This window comes from Euprymna scolopes, chromosome 10 (assembly GCF_053919585.1).
Source record: "Euprymna scolopes isolate OS-2025 chromosome 10, ASM5391958v1, whole genome shotgun sequence".
NCBI lineage: Eukaryota > Metazoa > Mollusca > Cephalopoda > Sepiida > Sepiolidae > Euprymna > Euprymna scolopes.
The window spans coordinates 94682292-94699047 of record NC_136491.1 but is presented as its reverse complement, the minus strand read 5'-3'; the positions used below and the strand labels follow the sequence as shown (position 1 = coordinate 94699047).

At 36.2% G+C, this 16756-nt stretch overlaps 1 protein-coding gene across 3 annotated transcripts in view; it reads left to right on the top strand.

Annotated features, from left to right (window-relative positions):
- The window catches only part of LOC145286146 (cardioacceleratory peptide receptor-like), a 351148-nt gene that overhangs the window by 52680 nt on the left and 281712 nt on the right, over positions 1-16756 (top strand). Inside the window, exon 2 of one of the 3 annotated variants that reach the window (XM_080134878.1) lies at positions 9313-9413. The exons of the other annotated variants lie outside the window; for them this stretch is intronic. The gene's annotated coding sequence lies outside the window, so the exon portion shown is untranslated. The remainder of the gene's footprint in view (positions 1-9312; positions 9414-16756) is intronic. 3 annotated transcript variants of the gene reach the window in all.

The following is a 16756-nucleotide window of genomic DNA, read 5'->3' as shown; positions in this document are numbered from 1 at the left end:
ATTTAGTAAAACCATATTTTATATTTAATATACAAATGTTTATAATAAATATTATTAATCATTAAACTGTGTAAATCTTAAAACCTAACAACATTATGACAAAGATTAATTATTAAGAAGATAAACAATGGTTTTTAAAAAGATCATTAAGTCGTTTCTGCTGTTCCATACTTCGTATAGCTAACACAAGTCTGATGTCACAGGTTTCTGTGCTTCGTTCTTCACAATCGGATGGATGTATCTACCGTTCAAATTGGAAACGTCGACTTTTATAAGTTTTCGAGTATGCTTACAACTAATAAACACCCCAACCTCCCCATGTTAAGACCGGCTTTCGGAATAGACACACCCAAGCCCCATATGTTAAGAACGGCTTTCGGAATTTGACATTTCGGACATATAATCGTTTTAGGCAATATTCCATAGAAACCTCCTACTTAAATCTTTTTGTTCCCAAATTTTTACTATTGCATAAAAATTCTTATATTTGCAACTTGCGCACATATCGATGGCTGTGCTATCCATTTCTTAATTTTTATTATTTTATCAATTACTTTCGATTTCTTTAGGTGCATGCGGAATTTTAAGAAAATGATTAAAACGAAACGTAATTTAAATTTCCATTCCATTTTTAAACCGGACAATCTCATATTTCAGAATGAAACAAATTCCTACATAAACGAACAATTCTAAACATTGCCAAACATGGCGTCTCCCTCCACAGGAGACACTGACTCTAAAAAGAACAACACTTGAAGAATATTAACCACTCAGAAACCGATATTTACATATTTGTAACCTCATATAACGCAACAGTCATTCACAGGTAAAACTTACATAACTACAGTCGGATTTTCCTACATCGATTACCTACGCTTCTATCGCTATCCACAGGACACCCTAGCGAGCGCTAAAAAGAAAATTAAAAAAAAATATTAACCGCTCATAAACAAACAGATAATTACTGGTAGCCTTATTACATGGAACTAACGCGTCCAAGTAATCTCAAAACAAATTTGACCACATACATTGTTTAAAAATGTAAACATGTTCGGTTGATTGTAGATATCTGATTACCCTGGCTAAATCACCGATAAAATTTCATCCGCTTCGATCAAACTTCGAATCGGAAACTCGAAAAAAACAAATGAGATAAGCTTTATTTTTATTATGAGAATTTGCTAAGAATTTTAAAGACATGACTTTTATTCCACAGTTTAAAGGCTTTTGGGGAGTCATAAAGTAACTACTACCAAATGATTAAAATTACTTTGTTTACAAAAAATAAGCAAAATAGGTAAAGCCTTTAAACTGTCGAATAAAATATCATGGCTTTAAAATTCTCATTTAATTAAAAGATTAAAAGTTTTGGAGGCTTTTCATTCCTTGGCCTTCGGGACAAGATCACATAATTCTTGTTTATTATTTATCTGTCGTCTTATTTGACCAAAAACGTCGTGTTATTTATTTCTTTAAGTACGCATGGAAAAAAATAAAAGAATTAATAATTTTGTTTCATTTTAGTATGAAAGACAACGAATTAGTAATTCTTTCTTACTAAAATAATAGCAAGGGAAATGCATCTTTTCTGGTAATAACATAAAGTTTGTTTCATTTTGTTTTCGAGTTTCCAATTTGATGTTTAAGTTTGATGGATGCGGACGAGTTTTTTTTTAGCGGTGATTTGGCCGGGGTATTCCGATATCAACATTTACCCATGTTCGGCCTACCGACACGGCAATATCGCCGCTCCGACCCTCAAATAAAAACTTGCCATGAAAAACAAACATGGTTACTTGTGTTCTTTTGACACCGTGCTGTTGTGTCTGCACAAATAATTAACAAGAACACGGAAAGTAAAGGTATACAATAATATATTAGGAAGAAAAGTTATATACATATTTACATGTCTTCAAATATACTTCAGTTGGAGATATTCCGGCAGGTGGCATGTTGCATGTCTTACTTGAGGCAGCATAAGTGTCTTGCCTATTTGGCGGTCGTTGCCGAACTCTCCCGGTATTGATGATTGATACCTTTATATATCTCACTCATCCGCCTATGTTAATTAGTGGGCGTCCCCACAAACCCCCCTCCCAAGATTTGAAGTCGTGTAGATTTCAATATCTTTTCCTCTTTGGGTTCATTATAATTGGTTCTGTAAACTTTCTTTTCCTTCCCGATCTTCTCGGTTCGGGCATGGTTTGCGGTGGTTCGATATCAAACGCTTCGTATAGTATATCAACTGGATCTTCCCCTTTTCATCAGGTTTGTCATGTTCGTTGTCTTTTATATGACGTTTTCTCAATTGATTTTGATGTCTGTTGTGTATCCTTTTTGGATCTTTTATCATGTAGACCAAATCGCCGATACGTTTATTTACCGTACCAAACTCCCAATATGAAAAATTATTTTTCATACATTTAAAATATACACGATCACCAGATTTAAACCTTTTACGTGATGTGTGCGTAGTTTGATGGACGATTGGTTGCTTTGGTATTAATTTATCAAATGGTGATTTTATTTTTCTAGCAAACATTAATTCTGCTGGCGATAATTTCGACGGTGTATTTGGGTTCTTAGTTATCCTGAATATTTGCAGGAATTGTTGTAATGCTTTATTCGTCGGGGTCCCTATTGATTTTCTAAGTGCACGTTTTGTCGTGTCTACGAACCATTCCGCTAATCCATTTGATAAAGGATGGAACGGTTTTGTAGTTATATATTTTACCTGAAAAGTGTCACAAAAGTCCTTGAAATCACTTGATGTAAATTGTGTTCTGTGACTATAATGTCTGTGACTATAATGTCTGGTACACCAAACCGTGCAAATATGTCATGCAGAAAACTTATTGTGTTATTTGTCGTCGGGTTCTCGAAACGCTTTACTTCAGGCCATCTGGAAAAAAACTATCTACTAAGATTAGGTAGTATTGTCCTTCGGTCGGTCCAACAAAGTCTATATGAATGCGTGACCATGGATGGTCAGTTTTTTTCCAAGGTTTATGGACTATCAGTGGTGCCTTTGCGGCTAACACACAACCTTTACACTTGTTTACTCTTAGTGCAATATCCACATCCATCTTACGCCAGTAAACGTAACTCCGCATAAGTGCCTTCAACCTATTTATACCCGGGTTTCCTGTATGAAAATCACGTAAGATCTTTTTCTGTAAGGTTTTCGGGATAACAACTATTTCACTATATAACAAAACATCATTGCATACGGAAAATATGCTTTGCGTTTTTTCATCATTTTCCCTTATTTTTTCCTTTATGTCTGTGATAACATCGCCATTTTCAGCCTCCCTTTTTATATCGGTTAACATGACTGGTAATTCTTTTATTATATTCGCCACCATGTTTTTCCTCATAATTGGAACGTATAGCTGCAATTACTGACTCTTCAAAGGATTCCTCCATTTTCGGTATCAGCCTTGACAGGCCATCCGCATGACCTATTTTTTTCGAACCCAGATGTTTTATTTGAAAGTCATAATTTAGCAAGATCGTATCCCAACGGAGTAGGCAATTTGCCGTATATACTGGTAAGCCCTTTTTTGAGCCGAAGATTGTCACTAGGGGCTTGTGATCTGTTTCCAGTATAAAGTGTCTCTCGTACAGGTAACGGTAGAATTTCGTCAACGCGGAAATAATGCTTAACCCCTCTTTTTATATTTGATAGTAAGCCTTTTCTGCCGGAACTAGTGTCCTTGAAGCGTGAGTTATAGGTTTCTTCGATCCATCTGGCAGGATATGCTGTATACATGCTCCTATACCATACGAGCTCGCGTCGCTCGCAACACTTATTTCTAATTTTGGGTCGTAATAGGTTAAAAATAGATCGGACGTCAGCGTCTTTTTAATTTTCTCAAATGCGTCTTGACATTCTTTTGTCCATATCCATGGTGTTTCTTTCTTTAATAACTCGTTAAGCGGAGCTCTTAGATCGTGCATTCCTTTGATAAATACTTGGTAGTAGTTTGCGAGACCTAAGAAGCTCTGTAGAGTCATCATGTTATGTGGTGCCGGCTTATCTTTCCGGGTCTGGGCGTCGATCGTCTTTATTTGCCCTAAATATTTGATTTCGTCTAAACAAAATTCGCATTTGTTTTCTTTCACTTTGAATCCGTATTCGTTTATTCTTGTGAATACTTCTTTTAGATGCTCTTAGTGTTCACTTATGGACGCGCTCATGATTATCTCATCCAGGTATGCACAAGCACAATCTATTCCGTCCAACATTGTATCATTGCTTGTTGGAAAATCGCCGGCGCGACTTTTATCCCGAAGGGTAGACGGTTGTATTTAAATAACCCTTTGTGCGTGTTAATGCATAATATCTTTGAGCATTCTTCTTCCATCGGAATTTGTAAATAGGCGTCGGAAAAAGGTATTTTTTTTTTAAATTTTGCCACCATTTAGTCTGGCAAATATCTCCTCAGGGCTTGGTTAAGGGTAGTGGTGGTCTTTTAATTTATCGTTTAGGCCTGTAGAAAAGTCTGCACTTACTCGAATTTGTTCCGACTTTTTTTTACGTACACCGTAGGGGCTGCCTAGACGCTAGTTTCGATTTTCGATAAGATGCCTGTTTTTTTCGAGTCTATCTAGCTCGCTATTTATTTTGTCTAAACCGGCGAATGGTACGTTCCGTTTTTTTTTCTTAAACACCGGTGTTGCATCCTTTTTTAGCTCGAACGAAGCCTTAAATTTATTGCATCTTCCCAGTCCAATAGTAAATATTTCTGCGAATTTCTTTTTAGATCGTTTTTAATATTTTCTGATGTTGTGGTGCAACTGGTTATTTTTCTACAAAAAGCGTTCATTGGTTTATCCAAAAGATTGAATTTTTCAATCCAGTCAATTTCCAGTAAGTTCTCGCTTTCTTTAATTACGAAGATTTTCAATTTCTTCGTCGTGCCATTTAAATTAATGGGCAGGATAACCTCTCCTTCGAATTTTATTTCGTCTTCTGTCACTGTTCGTGCACCTTTACTTGACTTTTGAAGAGTCAGTTTTTCCAAATGTTGGCGTTTATTAACGACAAATCTGATCCAGAGTCAAGCTGAAATTTCACTTGTTTGTCGAAAATATTTACTGATACATATTTTTGTAAATTACTTTTCCCTTTGTCGTTTGTTCTCATTTGGTGTACTTTATTTTTTGTTCTGCAGCAAACACTTTTATGTCCAACTTTATCGCACCTGATATTTTTGTAAGGACAATCCTTTTCCAAATGTTTTTCATTACATCTTCTGCAATTATTACCTGATACTGTCTTTTTATAATTCCATTGATTATTATCGTAATTTCGTTTTCTGTAGTTATTATAATTTGAGTATTTATAATTTGAGTATATCTTTGAATTTTGACTAGTCTCAAAATTTCTTTGTCCTGAGTTTCTGATAGGGTTTTTTTTATCTTCCTAATGTACGCCACTCCTGCTTCTTCTATATCCCTGGAATATTTTTTAGTGATACTGCCCTTTGGCAATCTTCTGCTAATTTCTGTAATGTAAGCCTTGTTCTATCTCTAATTTTGAGAGAACGCGTCTTCGGATCTCTGAATTTTTTGTGGATACAAGACCCTGTGTAAAGATTAAGCATTTGAAATCGTCCACCGTGAGTTCCGATAATTTTAACTTGTCGCAGTTTTTGTTTACTACTGACGCGTATGTCAGGTAGTCCTGCTCCTCAGTTTTATTAAGATTCATACATGACCATCTCTTGTGGAAAAGAGACATATTCGGCCCGAATAACTCCTTAAAAAGCTTTACGGTCTCGGCGAAATCTAACTGATTCGTTCTCCTTGACAATATGAAATCAACAAATTTGCAATGTTCACTGGGAGCAAGCTTTCGAAGTAATAAACTTACTTTCTTTCCATTTGGCTAGTTTTCGCAGTCTGTTTCGAAAATATCTTCATACCTCTTGAAGTATGCATCAAGAGTTTTATCCTCTTCCGGTACGTATGTGAACACATTTATGCTGTTAACAATTGTTGTGCTGGAGAAGGTTGTATTACTTTCTTGTATGGAATTAGCTGTTAATCTTTCTAATAGTTCTTTCTGTTCAAGTTGCATCTGCGCGAACCTTTCTTCCTGCCTTTCTAGGCATTTTATGAGTCGTTCATTTTGTCTTTCGTCTCTTTCTGTGTATAGCGCTTGCTGTTCTTTTTGTAAGCTCTGCTGATTTTGCATGAACTGTGTCATTATTTTAGCAAATTCCTCCATCTTGTTTTTTTTTAAAGATTATAAAAATCAGTCTATTTTACTAATTCACTTTTTACAATAACTACGAACAACCGTTTTTAGGTTCGCTTTTTTTTGTGTGTGTGTGTGTCAACCAAATTCTATCGATATATTATTTTTTTGCGCTGATCTTTTCTTTTTCCCTTTTTCTATTGAGGGATAAAAAAATGTGTTTTATTTGTTCCTCATAATCCGTTAAGTTTTGATCATGTACAAGAAAAAAATCCTTTCTTGATACAACTGAAAAAAAAATCACTTTTCTCCTTCAAGACAATTTGCATGAATTAGTTTACGGTGTACTAGCGAAAACGCCTATTTTTCTTTGACTTTCGTAGTCACTTTGAAATGGTTATTGGTTTTTGCTTTCAAGTATCCAGTGTTTGAATAACTCATTCGACAACTTTGTAGTTACTTTCGTTTATTTTTCTTTTTTGTTTCTTTTTTTTTTTGACCGTGATAACTTTCCGCGTAAACTATTTTTCGAATACTGTGGCTGTGTCTAACAGTGAATTCTCGAGTAAATCTTTTTCAAAATTCTCGATGTTACTGTTGTGTTCAAACAGTAGATTTTTTTCTTCGAGTACGCTTTTTTTTCAATCTTTCTCGATTACGTATTTTTAGTACACCATAATTGAGTTTAGTAGTGGATTTTCCCGCGTAAGTCTTTTTTCGAATTCTCGAGGCCACTGTTGTGTTTAATAGTGGATTTTATCCTGGGTAAGTCTTTTTTCGAATTTTTGACGCCACTGTTGTGTTTACTAGTGGATTTTATCCTGCGTAAGTCTTCTTTTTTTAATTCTTGACGCCGCTGTTGTGTTTTAATAGTGGATTTTATCCCGCGTAAGTCTTTTTTCGAATTCCCGTCGCCACTGTTGCATCTGCACAAATAATTAACAAGAAGGAAAGTAAAGGTATAACAATAATATATTAGGAAGAAAAGTTATATACATATTTACATGTCTTCAGATATACTTCAGTTGGAAACATTCCGGCAGGTGGCGTATTACATGTCTTACTGGAGGCAGCATAGGCGTCTTGCCTATTTGGCGGTCGTTGCCAAACTCTCCCGGTATTGGTGATTGATACCTTTATATATTTCACTCACCCGCCTATGTTAATTAGTGGGCGTCTCCACAACAATAACATTATTATTTTAAAAGCTATTCTTAACATGGGAAGGGGAGAGTGTTTGATAACTATTCTGTACTTCCACTTAAAAATTTCATAACGAAAAGAAAGATTGTGAGGGTTGAATTTAACCTGATTAAACCATTTAAAAATAGCGAGGTAGCAAAGGTGAAAAATCAACCAAAATATATTCACCTTTGCTTATTTTTGTTCCTTGTTTTTTGCTTTTACTATTTACTTGTACGGTTGACGGTTACAGTTATTTTACACGCACACACATTAACATTATTTGGGGGGGTAATTAAGATATTGCGCCCATCTCCACATTTTTCGTTACAATTACCACTTTTGCCTTTTGACATTTACTAGTACGGTTGAAGGTTACATTTCTTTTACACGCGTACACGTTAACATATTTTTTTTGGGGGGGTAAATTTTACATGACGTCTAACTCCATATTTTTCGTTACAATAACCACTATTACACGTTTTCGTATATCCTTATTACGAAAAATCTCATTCTAATTTTGCGCAGATAAGTGCTTCTAGAGATATAAATACATGTATTCTGCGCTGTAATTCAATGTCTGCCAGATTTGTACTCGCGTGCGCGACACAAAAATCTACTTCTGTGTCACCAACCATATCATTTGCGGGTGGGTATGCTGCCTACGATTTTCACGGTTAAATTTTGGGGATTTACTTATCTACTATCCCAACTAAAAAGAGAGTGCTCTGCTCTGATGTACGTTCTTTAACTGGGGATGTTGGGGGTGTTTCATCCAAGAGGAGGTTTGTAGTGTCTATTTCGAAAGCCGGTCTTAACATGGGGAGTTTCCATCAAACTAAACAGTTCACATACAGTGAGAATCACTAAATTCATTAAAAAAAAGGCTATTTATACTTTCTATTCTTATTTAATGGACAATTTTCTTAATTTTATTATTGCATGCGGATTTACGCTTCCGATTCAAACAGTACTTGGAAGTTATCAACAACCGTAGTTTACTTTTGTGCGAGTGAGGGGCGAGGCTTCCAACGGGCAACGCCGGTAAACGGGTCCTGCTAGTTATAAATAAATCTGACATGATTAGGTATATTCACATCATTTTATTATCAACGTCAACATTTTCATGAAGTAATTCTATTAACTCACAAACCTTTGCAGCATCGTGTCCCACCACCGACGACAAGTTTGCAGTTTGATGTTTTTTTATCCATAAATTATTGTCATAAAACAGTGTGGATTATGCAATTAATTATTGGTTGTCTGTCGCCGACAACAATATTTATATATTGTTTACCGAATCCCAATGGGTTCTCCAGCGTGTATTATTTAATAAAACAGTAAAAGTTCTATAGATCGATTTGTATAAATGTGCAATTTCTTTTGATGCTAATGTAGTCAGACCATTGCATTTTTTTCATTGTTTTATTTGATTCAATTCCAATATATGTCTTGTTTTATAACTAATATAATAATATTTATCTGCTCAGTTTCCCTGTAAGTATTTTGTAAAACACACACACGCACACACAAACATACACACATAATTATATATATATATATATATATATATATATATATATATATATATATATATATATATATATATATATATATATATATATATATATTACTTTTAAAGAACACCGAACGTAGTGCCACAATTAATTACTGAGGATTTTTGAGAGTGGACACAGTTGTATGTTTTGGTTTCGTTTCTAGTCTCTGGCATACAGGCCAGATATTTTTTTTAGTTTTGACATTTCTCCACGAGAGAAAATACATCTTTATTTATGGTTGTTATAACGGTAGGCCAGAAGAGAGACATAGTCTATTCGCGTCAAGGGAACGCTCACATTTTTTGTTTCTTTTTCGAAAGAAAGAAAAAGGAAAATCTCTATCACTCTCCTTTTTTATCTCTGTAGACACTGCTGTCGAAGATGCAGCCTCGCACTCCATTTATTAAGAATTTTTTTTACTAAGGTGGGGGAGGTCACCGCTTATCAAGTCCCAAACGAGGATGAATGTAAGTTTTTTTTATATATTTTTTTTTATTACATTTTCACCCCAAACAAGGCAAATTGCCACTTTGGTGTAGAGGGCTACTATCAGGGGCAACAACTACTAGGGTACTATGTAGGGATTTGGGCAGCAAGATGTCGGTTCACGTTACACTTGAACTTCTGCACGTCAGTACTGTTGGGGAAGCAGGGACCTGGAATGGAATTCCAGAGTCTAGCGGTTCTGGGGAAGAAACTATTGGAGTAAAAAGATCTTTTACATCTAAGGGTCTCTACAGTGTGGGAATGGGATTTAGTAGCCTGTCGGGTTTGTCGAGGGTGCTCACGTCGTAGGGGCACAAGTGATTGCAGTTCGTCAGAGCATTCACCACTAAAATACTTGTAGAAAAGGCAGAGGGATGCAACATTTCCTCGATGGGACTGGCTTAGATGCCAGTTCAGGGCCTATCAGGTTGCGACTCTCTTTTGAACCTTGTAAAGGAGCGAGAGACTAGTAGCAGATGCACCAGCCAGATGTGACAGCAATACTCCATACATGCGCGAATGGTGGCCTTATAGAGGTACAGGATACTTTCGGGTGTTAGTAGTTGTCTAGCTCGGTAGAGAGAGCCCACCTTTCTTGCAGCGGCCCTAGCAATGCCTTCAATGTAATTGTTCCAACTCATGTTTCCTGTGAACGTTAGGCCAAGGAGTTTGAAAGATGTACTCTCAGATAAAGAGTCGTTGGCCATTGCTATAGGTGGTAGAGAGGGTTTCTTGTAATTATTGAATGAAACTAGTTTAGTCTTGGCAGCATTGAACGCGACCAACCACTTTTGTCCCCATTCCACCACAGATTGGAGGTCTTCCTCTAGTGTTTCTGCCATTTCTTTAGAAATGTGTTCATTCATCTTCCTGTCGCACCTGCCATAGAGTGTAGTGTCATCAGCATATATACCCATCTCAGAGGCAATTTTGTCGGGGAGATCATTTATGAATATCAGGAACAATAGAGGTCCAAGGATAGAACCATGGGGCACCCCCGCATTTATATCATATTGTTTAGATGTATGACCGTCGAGGACAACCTGGATTTTTCTCTTATCTAAGAAGGATTTAATTATGTTAAGTATTCTACCAATGATACCGTATGATCTACTTTTCCTGAAGAGACCCTCATGCCATACCTTGTCAAAAGCCTTAGATATATCTAGAGCTACCGCTCTGCGCCCCCCCCCCGCTTTGTTCAGTGCCGTGAGATAATACAGTAATAATTGGTAATGGTGGAGGTTGCGCAGGATGTGATTGATTATTAAAGAGGACGACTCAACATGAACTTAAAGCGTGTTATAGTCAGCTGGGAAGAAACACAGCGATAACGTGTTTCAAAGACGGGTAGTTCTAGGAAAAAAAAAATCTTTAGTCATGGAAATGAATTTCGTTAAGATTTAGGCACGGATGGTGACTAAGGAAAAGTGTTGGCAGTGATCGTAGCTATACGAGTGTTTGTTACAGATGTTTTGCAGGGCTTAGAAAAGAAAAACAAAAAACGAAATCAAATATAAAACGAAGAGATCGAAATATGTGCTGTTGCGAACGGCGATTACGTGTCACAACAGGAAACACGTTATCAATCGATAGGAACATAAAGGATTTCCGGAGTCAAACGAAAATAATAATACAAAAAAATAATAAAGAAGGGATATGCATTTCCGAGCTCCGTTGTAAACTTCAGAGAAAATACGAATAAACACAAAGCAAACAACAATAATACAGACGAGTTCATAAAATATACATGAGTAATATTAATATAATACATTATTAATTATGAATAGCAATATTAATAAAACATACACGACAAGTACACATAAAGATGTTGACGATGAAAAGCAATATTCTTTTGGTTTTGAGTAAATTAATATTTTTTTTAGCAATGAAGCAAATTCAGAATGTTAAGGTGTCATGAAACGAAACGATGTGTCATACACGGGAGGGAGGGGAGGTATCCAAAAATAATGCCTCCTATTTTTTCCGCCCGAATGGCTGAAAGGAGATTCAAAATCGCATCGTTATGATGACTACACTTATGCATTCATGACCTAAAAGTTTCGTCTCTCTGTTACAGATATTAACGGTGTGAGACTTTAAGAAAGCAGCCTCTGCGTCAGAAACAGAAATGCATCATTGAATTTTTCTATGCAGAAAAAGAAATTGAACCAATCAACATTCACCGGTGCCTGTTGAACACTTTCGAAGCCGATGGAATTGATGGCGGCACAGTTAGGAGATAGGTTGACCGATTTATGAATGGCGATAGAGATGTGAGTGGCAAAGCGCCATCCGGACGACCATGTTCAGCCACCACCTCATCGCCGACAAAATTGTATGGTGATGACTATGTCGAAAATTAAATTCTGGGGCACAAAAGGTCGCTCGTTTTAATGGTACTACATTTGTCTTCGTATCTCTTCAACTTTTGAGCTAAAAAATATAGAACTTTACTTTTGGAACAATTTTCGTATTTTGGTTTACAATCAACAAATTCAGTGGGGAATGCAATCTCTTCCCAGAGGCATCTTTCTCACAACAAGCGTTGCTAGTCTTTCTCTGCTCTCTCATTATTTTCAGGGTAGGTTCACTAATGATTTCCAATCTAGGGGTCGCCCAGTACAACATTTACAACGAGATCACGTCTTGTATATTTATTTGAAATTTTGTTGCTCATATTTGTAAAAAAAAAATTTTAAGTTATAATTAATTTGATAATTTTCTGTAAGTGATGTTTTCTGTTAAATCATTTCATTACTTTAATGAATTTGTTTTGAATTACAAATAAAATTTGATTTGGAAAACAAACATTAAAAATTTGATCGTCGCTTCTAACTTCCGGTCAGTTACAGTGCACTCTAACTTCTAACTTCCGGTTAGTTATAGTGCAATCTAACTTCTAACTTCCGGCTAGTTATAGTACAATCTAACTTCTAACTTCCGGTTAGTTATAGTACAATCTAACTTCTAACTTCCGGTTAGTTATAGTGCTCCCCCACAAAACAAGAAAAGAACCAATGAATTGAAGACGAACAGTAAATAATTTTCTTTTTCTTCCTGTAAATGTCCAAGAGCGAAGTTTCTTTCCAGGAACTACTCGTCTACTGAACACAATACCACGGGGCTGCATTCCAGCTTACTATGGGTTGAGTGTTTTCTAAGTTTAAGTGAACAATTTCTTGTTGTACAGTCCTTTTAAATAATCTCATTTCTGGCAAGTCTCAACCATTTTTACCTATCTTCATATTGTTTTTGTTTCAATGTGCTCCTAGCAAACCCAGTAACCTTTATCCTCGAGGAGCCTATGGGACTTGATACACGGTTACTTTTTAATACATGTAAAAAACTTCTTGCGAATGGGAAAAGATTCATAAAGAACTCATCGTTTTAAAGTAAACACAAAGGTAAAATGTTAAATTGCATGACTAAGATTGTCATCGAAATCCAAAAAGCAATGTTTTCGTCCAAACATTTATGCGTATGTATGTATGTATATATGTATGTATGTTTTTATGTTTGTATGTATGTGCGTGTGCGTTTACGTGCGCGCACGCGCTTTGTGTGTGACTGAACACTACATCTTTGTTCTGACTTCGAATTTGATTTAAATGTGATTCGAGTCTGTAATTCAAATCGTGTGACCAGCAGAAGAGTTATTTTCACACTGGTGATTCTAAAAATACGATACATGTGAATATTTTGCAAATTAAAAGCAATAATTGTTCACACACACACACAAACACACACACACACACACACACACACATATATATATATAATTATCATAAATTAATAATTATTCTTTTATACTTACAGACACTAATGTTGCATGCTTACACAATCATCACTATAGGATGACAATTTTTGTCACTCAGGAGATTCAAAACCAGCCACGAAGCTACCTTTGACTCCATTTGCTAAGCCTTTACCTCCAAGCCATCAAATAATTGCCACCAGAATGAAGGGATTTAATCTATATAATTATAAACCTCAAACGACCTTGTAACGAGTGTTGTAACCCAACATCCGGTTAACGACTTCCGGTTGCGCATGCGTACATAAACAGATAATCAACGCGACAATAAAACCTATCGTTTTACTGTTTTTCGGCGTCCCAATTGTTGTTGTCTTTTTTTTTTTGCGTTTAAATTATCCAAATAAACAATTGTTAATACTTTCTGCATAGTTTTTACATCGTTCACTTCCGTATTACGTTTAAGTTATTTTAACGCAATTTCTTATAAATAAATCTATTGAGTGAGTGGGAGAAGACCAATCATCTGAATTCTTAAATACAAGGCATACTGACGAGGTTTTCCAAGGTGTTGGGCAGCAATTCTCCTTAAGACAACGTTTAAACAGTTTTGTAAGTATGGGAGCTAGTTCTGGTTGAAGATTTTTTAGCACTATAATAGAAATGCTGTTACTTTACCGGAATCAAGGTGTTTGATTAGCTTGATGTTTGTATGTCTCATAGAGTGTTTTCTGATACAGGAGGAAATACTGGGAACTGGTGGCCTTGGTCACAAAGGGTAGAATTAGCTGCAAAGTTCTTGGAAAAGAGTTTAGCTTTGTCTGATGCTGACGAGATTATCTCACCTCCATTGATGATAGTTGGGATAGAGCACACGCTTCTGTTCAGGATCCTGTTCGCTATTTACCAAAACTAATAGAAACCAAGCTGCTGCTTTGCTACTTTGGACTTGACGGACTGAGCATACAACTCTCTTGTGTTCTTTATTACTCTTTGACAGTGGTTGCTGGCAGTCCTGAAAATGGCTTTAGTCTCATTACATCTATTATGTTGGAAGCAATGGAAAAAGTGATTTCTATGCACAGTGACAGGAGCACATTCTGGAGAGAATCATGACTGACTGTTTGGTTTTTACTCTAATTTTTTCGGGGGAATCAAAAGGTCTAAACCTACAATTAACCATTCCGTCAGGTATGATACTATAGAGGATATATCCTTTTTAAACATGGAATGCAGAGGTAGATATGATATAAATGTACGGAAGCTATCCCAGTCAGCCAAAGTGTATTGATATACTGTACGGTGGAGAGGTACGTCTGAGGAATTATTACATTTCGTTCTATCTTAACTGATACAACCGAGTGGTTGGAAGACCCCAGTGGAGACATAAAGGAAGATGAACATAGCTCAGGGCAAGCTGTGAGGACAAGGTCTAGAAGACTTGCATACTGACCGTGAGTGAGGTCATAAGCAATTGAGAAATCATGACAGAACCTCCCCTCATCATTGGTCTTGTTTGAGTGGGTCAACCATTCCACGTTGTGAACATTGAAGTCTCCACTTACGTGAATGTTAACTGAAGGATAAGCAGATAGGACTTGGTCAATTTTCTCAGATATACTTTTAAAGATAGTAACTCCGCTGTTGTGGGGGTGATAGAGAGTAAATATAAATGCAGTAGTGTGAACTAGTGCAACCCGGAAGCACATATAGGGTAATTTAGGATCTTCTCTGGAGATGTCCCTCCCACACGGAAAGCCATCTTTAATGTAGGCACATATTTCATGCCCATTGCGATCTTGGGGGTCAGATTTGGAAGTTAAGTTAGAATATCCTTTTACTATGAACTCATCTAGGGAAATAGTTGGTCCAATGCCAGTTTCGCTTAGAAATAATAGGTCTGGTTTAGTCTCCTGTAGTTGGGTTTCAACCTCTGGAATCGTGTATTTTTTCTGGAAACTTTTCACAATGGTGTTTTGGGGTTTGTGGAATAGTTCGACAGCCTTGCTTAGAGCAGGATAGAGAGGGAAAGTAAAAGAGAAAAAGAAATGAAGAAATAGATATTTTTTGTAGCACATGATAAGGTAAAGCCGTCACAATTACCCACTAATATGGCAAGAAGCCCTGCCAGAAGCTACTGTATGGTCCAGAATCCATTCACCACATGGCAATACAGCAGCCCCAGTACGTTTCACCTGCTGATAGGACAGCTTCCCTAGTGGGTAATCCAAAGTTCCGGTCCCTAGACCGATAACGTCAGCCCAGATAAAACGTTTACCTCCAGCACCCTTATTAGTAACATGGCCACAAGGATCGACACAGAAACAGAAAATTTCCGACAATTCTAGCGACTGTTCGTGCAAAATGCTGCCAACCTAGAATACAGCCTTTTCTTTTCCTTTTGTCAGAAAAATCACTCATTAAAATGAGGACTGAGGGACAAATTAGGAGAAGCGAGAGTAATGGAAGCTGCCGATAATGCATCCACAATGCATTGTCAACTCTCTATTAACAACAAAAAATGATAATATTAATATTATAATTAATATAAGGCCAATTGATGTGTTGAAAGGAAAGTATGGAGATAGGTACCCCTCTCACTAACTGAAAATAAATAGAATTGTCAAATCTATTTCTGCTATAATTAAAATCAACTTGCTAGATATCAGTACATCTGTGGATGAGAAACCCTATTATTAAATAAAACAAATCAAATATAAATTAAAAACTGAAATAAATAGTTAATATTAACATTTGCAGTTGATAAAAAATAGCATACAATAGTACAACAAACTTAACTGCCAAAGTCTTCCATCTTCAGTGCAACTATTAAAGACCCTTCGCTTTAAATATGTTCAGCGTTCTAAAAAAATTGTTTAAAAATTTACCGTTTGAACGTGATCTTTTTCAAAAGTTTTATTAGTTACGTATAAGGAATGAAAGAAACAGGGAACTGGGGGGTGTAAAGAGAATACAATTATCGAATATTTATGCAATATTTAAAATCAATTTGCTAGATATCAATACATCTGTTAACGAGAAAATCTATTATTAAATAAGACAATCCAAATGTTCCAGAAATCAAATCAACATCGGTTCAAGTGCGGGTACAATTATCACCAATTATCCTTAAGCCCACTAGTAATTTGTTTGTAAACAAGCTGATTGTTCGAGCAGTGTGCGACGGGAGGGTGTGGATTTAATACGCACTCTAGGAGAAACATTTACGGCACTGATTCGTAGCCGAACGGTGAGAGCTGCCGACTGTCAATGAGACGGTTGTAGGTTCAATCCATGGCTGGGGAAAGGTGTTTGTCAAGCCGCACTGATGAGTTGTGATACAACGAAACAGTACTGTATGTGGATGACATGTATATATATATATATATATATATATATATATATATATATATATATGCATGCATATTTGGCGTAATATAACCGTTCAATTTTCACAAACTCTATGCATTAAATTAGACTTTATTTCTATAATAATACTTCGAATGTTGTCTTGCATATGGTCTAACTCAAAATAACCGATAGTTGCCAAATCTGCAAACGATCTGA